This window comes from Leptonychotes weddellii, chromosome 7, assembly GCF_054177405.1.
Source record: "Leptonychotes weddellii isolate Sample4059 chromosome 7, ASM5417740v2, whole genome shotgun sequence".
NCBI lineage: Eukaryota > Metazoa > Chordata > Mammalia > Carnivora > Phocidae > Leptonychotes > Leptonychotes weddellii.
The window spans coordinates 47,125,519-47,138,661 of record NC_138375.1 but is presented as its reverse complement, the minus strand read 5'-3'; the positions used below and the strand labels follow the sequence as shown (position 1 = coordinate 47,138,661).

At 38.4% G+C, this 13,143-nt stretch overlaps 1 long non-coding RNA gene across 1 annotated transcript; it reads left to right on the top strand.

Moving 5' to 3' along the window:
• The first annotated feature begins 6,345 nt into the window (after nt 1–6,345).
• LOC145722471 (uncharacterized) lies at nt 6,346–12,492 on the top strand. The gene is made up of 3 exons (XR_014146774.1): nt 6,346–6,443; nt 11,110–11,504; nt 12,390–12,492. It is a non-coding gene; the product is annotated as an uncharacterized LOC145722471 (long non-coding RNA).
• The last annotated feature ends 651 nt before the right edge of the window (nt 12,493–13,143 follow it).

Sequence of the window (13,143 nt, the reverse complement as noted above, 5' to 3'; positions counted from 1 at the left end):
TATTTTTCCCCTAACTGTGAAGAGGAGAGATGCAAAGTTTTCCAACAAATCCAATTCTCCCACCTCACCTACATCTTCCGGAGGGCTCTATGCCGCAGGTTTATGTATCCAGGGCTCCAACTATGAAACCCTGACATCTTTTCAAACTGAAGTTTTCTGAGTCTCAAGATGCTTCAACTTTGTTTCAAAAATAAATATGCAAAATAAAAATAATTTGGCCCTGGGCCTGAGTCACATGAAAGCATTTAGAGTCATCAAAACTCAAATGATGATCATATTTGAAAGCAGCCGAGAATGAATATATAAGAACAGGGTCTCAATTTCCAAGAGTACAACATTGAGAGCCAACACACTTATGTCCTGAGTGCCAAAAAATGTTCAGTTCTCTAATTATTATAATTCATGGTGCCTTCAATGCTTCAGTAAAACTGCAGTCCATGAAAGATAGCCTCAATCTACAGAAACTGTAAAGGGCCAGAATCTACTCAGAAATAACTTTGGCTCAAAATCCTAAATATAAAATCAAATAGTATAGTATTGGAAGATGATGTTTCAAATGGAAAAAGCTGAGGATAACACACTAGTGACGATCAAAGAATCAAGTGCAATGAAAGTCTATCACAAGTGGCCCTCTGCTAATCCAAAGGGCAAAACGCCCTCCTTGGAAAAGTTGCTATTTGAGCTAGTATCGCGAGGAGGAACTGAAGTTACTGAGCAAAGAACAATAGAAGAGTATCCCTGTCCAAAAGTATATTCCCTTTGTGTATAGGTTATGACCATGAAAATTCATGTCACTGAAAAAGAAGAAAGAAGACTGTGTGGCTGGAGCTCAGAAGAAATAAGGATCTAGTCAAGATAAATAGGCAAGAGCCATTCCGAGTAGTGTTTTGTTTATGTATGGATTTTAAATTTTATGCTAAAAGTATTGGGGATACATTTAAAAGTTTCAAATAAGAAAGTGACCTAGTTACATTGGTACTATAACTGGATCTCTCTGGCAATTGTGTGGAGTATTTGCCATTGGAGGGCTTCACATAAGAGTATATTCAAAGAAACTAGTTGAAAAGGACAGAAGTAATAATACCACTGAAGTGGCCATTAACCTGAAGGGATGTGACCAGATTCAGGAAGTATTCCGGGAGCAAAGTTAACTAAGTCATATGTAATTGAACCATAGCTGAGACATTTTTTTTAAAAGCATTTGGTTAGCAGCATCTAGCAATGGCAGAGTAAGACCCTACCTGATGACTCCCCTGCAGAAAATGGCTATAAAACTTGGACATAATAAAAAAAAAAAGCAAATATCTGAGGCACTGGAGACTGAACAGAAGAAGGCAGATTGGTAGGGAGTGTTCTTTCAGAGCAGGGGACAAGGGAGCCATACGAAGTAAGTTCTGCTTTCAGAGCTTTTAGCCTAGGGTTAAGTGCAGTTGGTATGGCTCATGTGAGGAGGCAAGGGTGCTGTTGGGGAAAAAAAAAAAATGCATTTTTTTCCTTGCTTAGGAAACATTACTGCTGAGGTCAATGGGAGGGATTTTTCTTAAAGGAAAAAGAGAGGATCCCCTTGTTCTTTCTACCCACATCCCTTATTGTTCCCTGAGCCACACATGTATGGCTAGACTCAGAGCAGCTTAACCAAAGATAAAATATATGGTGATGACAGAAATTAGCTAAGTTAAATTAAAAGTACATTAGTAGAAATTATCTAATTTGAATAAAGGAGAGAAGGAAAAATTACAAGAAAGAAAATGAGAGAAATAGAAATGAAATTAAATAAAATGGTTAAAGCCTTAAGAACCTGTGAAATAATAGCTGGTCCAACATACATTGGATCCCAAAAGGAGAAGAAAGAAAATATTATGACAACCAAAGTATTTAACAAATAATAGTCAAAAAAATTTTAGAGAATTCTGTACCAGTAAATATGGTTGAGGACATTCTATAGACTGAAAAGAAATGACACCAGATGGAAATTCAGATCCTCAGATACAGTGAAGAACATTGCAAATGGTAAGTATCTGGATAGATTAAAAAATTATTTTATTCTTTCTTACAATTTTTCATAATTACTTTGTAAATTACATAACTGTTTAAAGCAAAGCTTAATATTGTCTTATTGGATTTATAACATCTATAGAAATACATAAAGATTATTGTAACTTACAGGATTGGGGTATAAGTTTCTGTATTTTGTGTGAAGAAGTACTATATTATCTCTAAGTGGACTACAAAAAATAAATATGTATATTGTACTCCCTAAGACAACAACTTTAAAAAATGCAAATGAAGTATGAAAAGCATTTGAAGAGGCTGCAGGATGCTCAAGAATTTTTTAGATTTTAGGACTACACAGTAACAGGTGAGATAGAGATTCAAAGACCTCTAACGGGTTACTGCAACAGCCACAGAGGTGTACTATTGAATCTCCTTTCAAGAAAGAACTTGCCATTCAGTCGCAAGGGGTGCAATAAACTAACTTCCCACTGTCTACACCTTCAAAACTTTCTCCAGCTTTCAAACTGATGTCATGCTCTTCCTGGGCAGCTCCAGGTGGGATATTAGGGCCTGCACATTTCTGTGCAAGACTGGACTCCTCTAATGGGACATACTTCCTCCAGAGTTCCTCCATTAAGCTGACCAAGACTTTTGTCAAATCTACAACATGGTTGGAAGCTTTCTGTGCTCAATACTGCTTATTTTCCTTTTATCTTTCTCACATACCCAACCTCTTGTGCTCCTAATTCCATCTCATCATCTGCTTCCAGAGGACCCGATTAATACAGCTCTCATTCCAAAGCAGGGACCGCACCCACCTTCTTTAACAGTTTTCCAGGCACCTTTGCTTTATCCAAAGCAGGAAAAGGACAGAGAATGAAGCCTCACTTTTGCCTGAAGATTATGAAAAAGCATATTTTGCCACATTCTCACGAACATGCTCCTCCCACAAGAAGTACAGCCATTGTATAGAAACATGTCTCTACACTATAATTGCCAAAGTAAAGGTCACATCTTTTTTCCTGCCCAGTAGAAAGGTGACACGAGTATTCAAACATTTATAATAAATATTCACATCAGGTATTTGCTGAAATAGACCTGACACATGGAATAAATTTAAGCTATTTATACTTACTGTCACAACATGTCATTCACGGTAAAGAAGAGAATTTTATGTGGTTTTTTTTTCATTCTTATGCTAAAAGAGGTATGTAACCGTTATGCAAGGGTAAAAGTGATATGAATAAAAACATAAGAATGAGGCAAAACTCTTGGGTGTCACAAGTGTAGAGAGAATGTTGGAATCAGGAGGTGACTCTTCCGATTTTAATAAGAAAAAAAAGAATAATTTTGAGACTAGAAACAGATAAAAAGCAATTTTGCATCCTTTCAAAAAGATCATCTTGAGCTCTGAAAAGGAGTTAGTGATCCATTTAACATTTCACTGATCAGGAACTTGAAACTGAGAGGAGAGTGGGAAGTTGGTTAGCATAAAAGAAAGAGCGCAGGCCAGGCCCGGACTTATAACCTGGTTGCACTACATACTACCTGTGGTCGCGGGCTCTTAACTTGATGTTCTCATCTGTAAAATGGACAGAATAACACCTAAGCAGGAAAATTAATGCAGATAAAATAAAATGATAAAACAATCTATAGCAATTCCCGGCTTCCAAAGGACTCTCAGATGATTATGTTATCAATTTTATTAGTAACAAATTGATTATCTGCAGCCTCTCTGCTATTCCCATCCTGTTCATTAGAGATGAAAAGCAAGCAATACTGATTTGCAGTGCTTGAACCAAACTGATTTAGATCAAAGGAGCTGAATAAACCAACTGAGCTTATAACAGCTGAGACTACAGTGGCAGCAGCTAGTAAGTTTCCTATAAGAAGGGACGTGGTAGTTTTTCTCTGAAACAAAAGCAGAGAAAGAATAAGGGGGGAAAAAAGCAGGACAAAGGAAATGCTGGAACATGACAGATTTTGCCTAGAAAGCTCAAAATCACTTAAAGCCTGGAAGAACCACATACTGCTGGAAGCTTTCAGGGACTGTTCATCCTTCCACCCCATATCCCCCACCCACCCATCCAACCTTTCATCCATCCTTTTATTCAATATTTATTTGTAATTCTTAAAAAAAAAAAAAAAAGTTAATTGCAGCACCTGGGTGAGAAATCCAGAAAGGGTATCAATTTTCCTTGAATTGTTTGGGCTTTAAAAACACAGTGACCAGGAGCCCAGCATGCCAAGTGGTTGAGAACACAGATTCTGTCAGAATGCCTAGGCTCAAGTTCTGGCTCCAACCACATAACCTTGGTCAGTTTATTTAACCTCTCTGTGCCTCATTTTCCTTACAATAATAGGTCTGATTTAGATAGTGGAGGATTAAATGAGATTTTCTTAGAAAGTGCTTAGTCATAATTCCACCGTTAGCTCTGTTATCTGCTATTGTTATTATAACGTTGAATGTTTACCGCTATTGAAGTGACTACAGCTTTGCCAGAGAAGAAAGATGCTGAATGCTTAGGATTTGTTGTTGAGGAGGAAAACTAACTTATACAGTTTCCCTTCCACCAACAATATCTTTGAACTTTGATCTTTTATCCATAGTGGTCTTTAGAGGTAAAGTGAAAGAGTGGGGAAAAGCAGGGAGAACAAGAACAGAGGGAAGCATTGAAATAACATTTATCAAGGACGCTGCACTTTCTGCCTAGCAGAGTAGGACCTCACATTGTGAGCTTTGTTTAATCCTTGGTAATGTGTGTGCTAAATGTTATAATATCCACTTCACAGATTAGGAACAAGGTCTCAGAAAGCCTCATGAAAACATCCAAGGCCACACAACTGGATGCGACAGAGTAAGGATTTGTCCACCCTAGGGCTTGAAACCAAGACCTAAGGGAAGAGGGCAGTTGAGAACACCTCATTGTATAATACCATATAATTTACACAGTGCTTCCCAAATTTGATTTTATTTCAACGTCCCAGTTTTGTGAGGTAAGTAAATCTGGCAGGTTGGATTTTAGAGATGAGAGAAATGGAGTCTCAGAAAGGTGACATTGATGAGGGAACAGAAGGCAGGCTGATGACAAAGCAGAAGCTGACACCCCACAGCCCCCCTCCCCCACCATGGGATCTATGTGACATTCCTCAGGTACTATGTGATATTCCTCAGGCTGCCCTAAAGGAAAAACAAATAGTTAATTTATAGAGACAAGACAGGGGTCTCCCTCAGTTTACAAATGTCTTAGCAATCTACAAGAATAAAGCATTCCTATCATCAATAACCTAGCTTCCAGAAGGAAATGTAGATACAATTAAATGCCCTTATAACCTGCAGCCCATTGACAGATAAATGAAGCGGGCAGAGTGTAATGTTCCTCCAGGAAGCTCCCAACTATCTTAATGTTAATGTCTTACTAGAGGGGTAAACAACCTTAACTTGACAATGACAAGGCCTCCGGTATCTTGTAGGTACTCTAGCATAAGAAAGTTCTTTGGAAACCTCCCTTTTCCTTACCTCCCCAAACCCCATTGTATATAATCAGCCACTCCTCACAACCCCGGGGCAGCAGCTCTTTCTGCCCATGGGTCCTGTCCCTGTGCTTTAATAAACCACCATTTTGCACCAAAGACGTCTCAAGAATTCTTTCTTAGTCGTCGGCTCAGGACACCACTCCACTGAACCTCACCTATATTCCAAAACCCCATCAACATGACATGCTCAAGGTCAACAAGGTAGAAGAGGTGGAAATACAAGGCAAGGACTGGGGTTCCTACCACACCTTCTTTCCCTTGGTCCAATGTGAAGTTAATGGAGGATAGAGAGGAATCTAGAGCAATGTCTGCAACTATCCCAAAGAGGAAGTGGATTATATCTTCTGAAAGCGTTCTTGACAATTTCCCTCTCTTTATGCATTCTCAATTATCATAAGAAATTATAAGCTCCATGAGGGCAGGAAAAAAAAAATCTGTCTTTTACAGGACGATAGCCCCAATATTTATTATAATCCTGGCATTGGGTGAGCAGTTGATATATATTTGTTGAATAAATAAATGAACGAATTAAATGCAAAGAGAGTGCCAAGTCCTCAAATCCCTAATAAGCATGAATATGCTGCCATGGCAGAGGGAATTTAACCTTTGAGAGATTTTAACCATCCTCAAATAAGCCGTCATATGTGCATGAATGCTTCTTAAACAAGTTTCAGTTATATTTTCACCTTCTTTATGGTTCTTATGTATAGCATTTTTCACTTCTGGAAATGTAAATTTCTAGATTTGTAGTGGTCCCCTAACTTCTCCCATTTCTTTCCAGGAAGAAATAGAACATCTCATCAAGCCCATGACCCTTTGGTCTTCTGAGTAACCCCAGCCCTGCATCATCTGGCCCACATCCAAGGAACCACCATTTGGAAGTCTGGTGGATGTCTTTGACCACCTGCCAGGTAGGATGACTGAAAATGAAGATTTGCTTTTCAGAGTTTAAATGAACAAAGAGTTAAGTTATTAGCCTTCTTCAGCAATCAACTTAAAAATCAAGTTACTGTGACTCCTAAGGCTAGAATAACAGCATGGAATAGGCAATAAAAGCTAATAAATGGTGGAAGAGATTCATTTTTCTTATCAGAAAAAGTATGCAAGAGAATCCAAACCCCATGGCAGAGCAAATACACTTGGTCCCTTAGCTTGCCAGATGGGGAGCTGAGGTCCCGGGGGTAGGGACTGAGCCATGGAGTGCCTCCTCACACTAATGAGGTTTGCCCTAGAATCTGAGATGACAGATGGATCTGCAGGTTGGAACCCCTCAGCTATCTCCCTGGGAGTTGGCACAATTTCATTTTCTCTGCCCTCTCTTTCCCTCTCCCACCCCCTCTCCTACTTGTTTTTGTTGCTTTTGTAATGCTCTGTGCCCTAGTAAATATTCCCCTTGTGTAATTCTTTCTGTATCTCCCTGACTGACTACTTTTCCGGCCACACATAATTCTTTCTCTCCTCCTTCCTTTTTGTCCCCTTCCCTATTTTGTTCTATAACAGCTCCATCTTGATCCTTTCTGACCCCATTGAATTCCTGTTTACTTATAAGCATTCCAGAAAGAGGTCATGTATGAATTAATGAGAAGGAAAGGAAGACACTATTAAAATTTTCATTCCTGGGCGCCTGGGTGGCTCAGTTGGTTAAGCGACTGCCTTCGGCTCAGGTCATGATCCTGGAGTCCCGGGATCGAGTCCCGCATCGGGCTCCCTGCTCGGCGAGGAGCCTGCTTCTCCCTCTAACCCTCCTCCCCTCTCATGTACTCTCTCTCTCTCATTCTCGCTCTCTCAAATAAATAAATAAATCTTTAAAAAAAAATTTTTTTCATTTCTGTGTCTGGTACTAAATTTCAATATTTTTCTCGTAGAAAAAAAAATGGAAGAAAATCCTGGTCATTTGAGGAAGTGTAGGGGTCTTTCTGCCCACTGCTAACTTTTAGAACTCTGCAGATTTCAGCTAGTATGGATATCTGATCTCACATAGTGAGAAATGAGTAGATTTCCATAAATTATGGCAGATTCACCAAAGAGAGGATAATTGCCAGACACCAAGCATCATACCAAAAATATGTGGTACACTAGCCTAGAGAACTCTAGTTAACTGACTTTTTTATATGGGAATGCTTAGGATACAAGGACCAATGTCACTAGTGCAACGTCACAGCCCTCCTGTGGACTATCTCATCTCCCTCAAAACTCCACCAATAGCAGCCAGAGTGCTCTTGCCAAAATAAAAGTATACCTTTTAAGAATGCTTGAAACAATGTGGTATAAGGACTATTACTCAGGTTAAAAAAAAAGAAGGAAATTCCATCACATGCTGTAACATGGATGAACCTTGAGGATTTATGCTAAATAAAATAAGCTAGTCACAAAAAGACAAATACTGTGTGATTCCACTTATATGTGAGGTATGAAGTAGTCAGAATCACAGAAAAAGAAAGTAGAATGGAGGAGAACATTGAGGGTTGTTGTCAAATAGATATAATTTCAGTTTGCAATATAAAATAATTCTGGAGATCTATTTCACAACAACGTGAATATACTTCACACTACTAAACTCTACACTTAACAGTGATGGTAAATTTTACGTTATAGGTTTTTAGCCACAATTTAAAAAATTTAAAAAGAATACATATAGTTATAAAATTTTAAACAAAAAAAAGGAAAAGAAAACAAGAGAAGGATAAACTCAGAACTTAGGGTAATGATTACTTTGAATTGGGGAAGAACAGGGGTATGGGAACAGGGCAATTGGAGGAAACAATATAAATAATTGGAGGATATTGTCAAAACTTAACTTTTATAATGGGCGGTGAGTCCAAAGGTTATTACTGTATACAGAAAATAAATAATCAGTAAAAGAGGCCCATACATGGGTCAATGATGGATTATATGGTAATGTTCTTGATCCAAAGATCTTGAAGAAACCAATTTAGTACAGGAAAAAAAAAGAATACAGGCAAAATTTGGTTACATCATTTTCCTCTTTAAAACACTTTGTAACTCTCTATTTTTTTAATTTAAAAAAAAAATCCTTAAAATAGCTTTCAAGTTCCCAGTGATATCTCCCTGCATCTTTCTCCCTCATTGTGCTCACTATGTACCATTTCCCCCTATACTCTATTCATGCCAAACTTGTTTGAGTTCCTCATCTGCTCTGTCATATTGCCTCAGGCCTTTCAACAGGCTACCTCACCCCCCAGAGCACTATTCCTCTTGTTCATTTTCTGGCTAACTTCCACTCCTTGACATCTTGGTGAAAATGTCCATTTTATCCTCAGGGAGGCCTTCTCTGACCTCCCAGGTGGAATAAGTCCTCATACATCCCTGTAAAATACTGACCACAGTTACTGCTCTTGCCTGGAGAGTCATTCCTCTCCCCTACCAGCAACAAGGACGTGCTTGTCATCCTTACCACTTTATCTTTATACCCCAGCACAATATTGGGAACTTCATAAAGAGCAAAACTTGCAATAAATGAATGAATGAACGGATGGTAGGCATTAGAGTAAGACTTTAATCACCTTCTCTACAAAGACACAGACCTTTGTTGAATGGCACCCAGGCATTATGAGTATCCCAAAGGGCAAATATACTGATTTTCTTGCTATTCTTCTAGTACAACAGGCATGTTCTCACCATTAGATCTCCTCCACCTGTTCCTTTGCCTGAAATTTTTGCCTTTTCCTCAGTTACCTGTTTAGCTAAGTCACTCACTTGCTTTGAGGTTTTTCCCAAATATTACTTTTAATTGAGGTCTTAAATGCTATTAACACTGAACTTCCCTCCGCAACTAGCCCTTCAAGTCCTCTCTCTTACCTATTTTACCTTTTACTTTTTAGATCATACCTACCATTTTTTAACATACTCTATAATTTATTTATTATGCTTATTATATATTGTCACTTAACTTTACCACACCCCTAGTCTCACTAGAATGTAAGTTCCACAAGGCAGGGATTTTTTTTTAATTGTGGTAAAAACATATATAAAATTTACCATCTTATCTATGTTTTAAGTATACAGTTCAGTAATGTTAAAAATATTTACACTGTTCAATCCCAAGTTTTGACACATACACACACACACACACGCTATATATATAGTGAAACAGATCTCCAGATTTTTTTTTTTTTTTTTTTTTGTATCTTGCAGAACTGAAACTCTATACCCACTAAATAATTCCCCTTTTCTCCCTCTGCCCAGCCTCTGGTAACCACCACTTTATTTTCTATTTCCATGAATTTGACTATTTTTGATATCTTCTATATGTAGAATCATACAGCATTTGTCTTTTTGTGACTAGCTTATTTCATTTAGCATAAATATCTGAAGACCCATCCATGTTGGACCTGCTTTTTTAAGGCTTCATAGTGGGACACCTGGGTGGTTTAGTCAGTTAAGCATCTGACTCTTGATTTTGGCTCAAGGCAGGATCTGGGGGTCATGATGTCAGGGTCGTGGGATGGGATCAAGACCTGCCTTGGACTCCAGGCTCAGCAGAGTCTGCTTGTCCCTCTCCCTCCCCGTTCCCTCCCCACTTACTCTCTCTCTCAAATAAATAAATAAAATCTTTTTTAAAAATTAAAAAAATAAGGCTTCATAGTATTCCATTGTATGTATAGACCACATTTTTTAATCCATTTATCTATTGATAAACATTTCAGTTGTTTCCATCTCTTGGCTATTAAATAGGAGGCAGGGATTTTTGTCTGTTTAGTTCACTGATGTGACCCAAGAACCAAGAAAAATTCCTGTTGCATAATAAAGACTTAATAAGAATTTGTTGGATAAATAAAATATAGGGAGCAAAATGAAGGCTATTTGCTAATACTTGAACTTTCCAGATGACTTTTCCATCATTTAGATACTACCTGGTGTTTGGAGCATCTCTAATATTGCACAGTACTTCATAAATAACTGGCATGGTTCTTAATAAATAACTGGATTCCTTGAATAAATATAGTAATTAGAAAAACCAAGAGGCCTGCCTGGCTATCCAGACATTATCTACGGTGCTGCCTGGGCATCTGGGTCTGTGGGATAGGTCTTGTAAATCACTGGTACAGTGTCATTGCCCTAACTGGGGTGGTTACATATACTCTAAGATATATGAGTCCTTGGTTTCCAGAAAACAAAGACCTATTGCAGGTGGGTTCTAAGGAAAGGAGCAGAGGTTTGGACAGGTATAAAGGGTGCACAGTGGGATAGTACTCTCCCCCACTTTAGGGAGGACTTAACTGTTGGTGCTGGAGACTATGTGAATTTTGTCTATTCCTACAATTAACTCTAATTCCAGTGAGCGGCTAGAAACTGGTATTTTGCTATTTCCCTTGGAAATCCTGAAAAAGAATTCCTTTCTACCCAAGGATCTCTAAGTTGGGCTTCACTTCATCTTGCCATTTTTCCTTTTAAAAAGAAAAACACCCAAATATTTTGATGATTCTAAGATCTTGATACCAGTTTTGAAAGTAATTTGAAAGTAATTACAAAAGTTTGCATGGTTTAATTTTACCATGGAGTTCATGGCTATTTAAATTCTGTAATCAAATTCAGGTTTTTCTGTGTAAATTACAGAGAAGTGAGATTGACAGAACAAAGTTTGGCAGCTTCACTGAAGGGACCTAGTGATGGGTATTCCCAAACCTTTATTTATGGATATGTTATAAACCCTTGACAATCTGAGAAGTATATCTACAGATGTTCAGAAGTCTCCAATTTGCAAATACTTCCACAGCAAATAAATTCTCTTAAAAAAGCAGTAATATTTGAAAAATGTAAGTGTTCTTTTCACATTCTTAATTCTATATATCAGAAAAATTGTTCTTGAATCACATTTCCCTGGAGAATTATGTTTCTTATGCTTAGTCTCTAGAGAGATATTCCACAAGAGTTACTGCATATTCTTGGCTGAAGAACTACTCACCACTTAAGTGCCTCCCTGCTACACAGCACCTTTATAGTGCACACAGGTGAGTGCTTCCACAAAATTAAAATTAATATATTATGGGATATTAGGATTTCTTAAAAGGAATCAGAACTTTGATTGTTAAATCTCTGAAGGTCAAGTGTCTATGACACAGCGTGGTGCAATAAATAAAGCATTTAAGAGCAAAGGCTTTGGAGTTATTTGGATGTAGCTGCAAATCCCAGCTCAACCTCTGAATATTTATGATTTGGGGGAAATTCTCAACTGGTTCTTCATTTATACGTTACAAAAATAATCAATGTTTCTTCAAGCTCTAAAGGGGTCTAAGAGGAACCTAAGTGAGCACTCAGCACAGTGTCAGGCCCATACTAAGCTCTGGAATGGTAGCCAAGCTGCTCTGCCCCTGCAGTCCATTCCCCACTAGGCATCCAGAGTGAGCTTTTGAAAAGGTGATTTACCTTTCCGGTACATGACGGTGTAAAAGCCTTCCAATGACCCTTCATGGCAGTTAGAAGATAATTCAAAGAAGGGGTAAATCTTTCACTTCTTCTCAAGCCAACATCTCCCTCCCTCATTATACTCCAGCCACACTTCTTTCCCTTCTGTTTCTCAAATGCACAGGCCTCATTTCCACACCAAGGCCATGGCCTCACTGCTTCCTTCTTCCTGGAATATGTCCATCCCAGCATCTTTGCTTAGCTGACTCTTATCTGGACTTGCACATCACCTCCTCAGAAAGGCTTTCTCTGACCACTCAAACTTCCCTTCACTCTGCATATCATTATTTGATTTTATTAACTCAGTAGTTCTCATCATGATATGTAATTACCTTGGTAATTTGTTTTCTTATTCATTGTCTTTCTCTCACAAGTACTGTATAGCTAAGCTATCTTTTTTGCATGGTTCTGTGAATCCCTACTGTTTTTAGACTATAGATTCAAGATTCAAGAAATGCTGGTGGACTGGATGGATGGATGGATAAATAAGGATTATGCCACCAATTGTTGTACTGGGTATGGTAATGACAAGGTAGGAAAATTATATACAAATCTACATGATAAAGAAAACATCACAAAAAGGTTGATGTATTCTCTTAAGGCTGCTCAGATAAGATGGGACCTTAGCTGACCATTAAAGGAGAGATGGAATTGCCATCTAGGGAGGAACTTTTAGGAAGTTGTTTAACCTCCAAATATTTGAGATTTTCTTGTCCCTTAGGGGTGGAGACAGGCCTGCCCCTCATTTATGGGGATGTTCTGGAGCCAGAGATAATGCCTAAAAGCTGCTCAGTGCTAATTAGCTCTATCTGTCAGGGCACAGGAAGCCAGCAGGTCTGAGTGGCTGATTGCAAGGTCTGTAGCTGAAAATACTTCTTGCCAACTGCCTGGAGGGGCTGATAAGGGAAATGACTACATTCTGTAAATTAACATATTCTAAGCAGGTCAGAAGGCTCAGTTGTAGAAAACAGTGGCAAAGATGGAAAGAAAGGTGAAACCACTCTCGTTTTAGTTACCATGCCTAAGTAATGAAGCTGTGAATTCCTTGACAAGGATCATTGCCTTGCAGTCAGCAGTGAATGGCAGATTAAGTTTAATTTTTAAGGGTAGCTACTGGCAGAATTAGGAAAGAAGTATACTTATATTCATTGTGCTCATTTCCTAGTCCTATTCATGTTGTCTTTT